Here is a 341-nt window from a genome sequence, read left to right as displayed (position 1 = left end):
ATTTAACCCAACCGCTGGGTCAAAACAGCCCAATTGCTGGGTTTGTCCCTATTTTACCCAGCACTGGGTTGTGTTTAACCCAGCATTTTTATTTTTAGGACAAATCATGTCTTTTTGGACAACATTTTTTGGAAGTATAATTTCATGTCTGGCTTGTTTTGCATTTGTTATAACCAGTGTTGGGGAAAGTTACTTTTAAAAGTAATGCATTACAATATTGCGTTACTCCATGAAAAAGTAACTAATTACGTTACTTAGTTACTTTTTGTGGAAAGTAATGCATTATATTACTTTTGCGTTACTTTCGCGTTACTTTTTAAATATGAGCAGGGCTTGATTGT

Source organism: Sinocyclocheilus anshuiensis, unplaced genomic scaffold, assembly GCF_001515605.1.
Source record: "Sinocyclocheilus anshuiensis isolate Anshui unplaced genomic scaffold, SAMN03320099.WGS_v1.1 scaffold164, whole genome shotgun sequence".
NCBI classification, from domain to species: Eukaryota; Metazoa; Chordata; class Actinopteri; order Cypriniformes; family Cyprinidae; genus Sinocyclocheilus; species Sinocyclocheilus anshuiensis.
The sequence above is the reverse complement of the archived record's forward strand: the minus strand, read 5'-3'. Positions refer to the sequence as shown.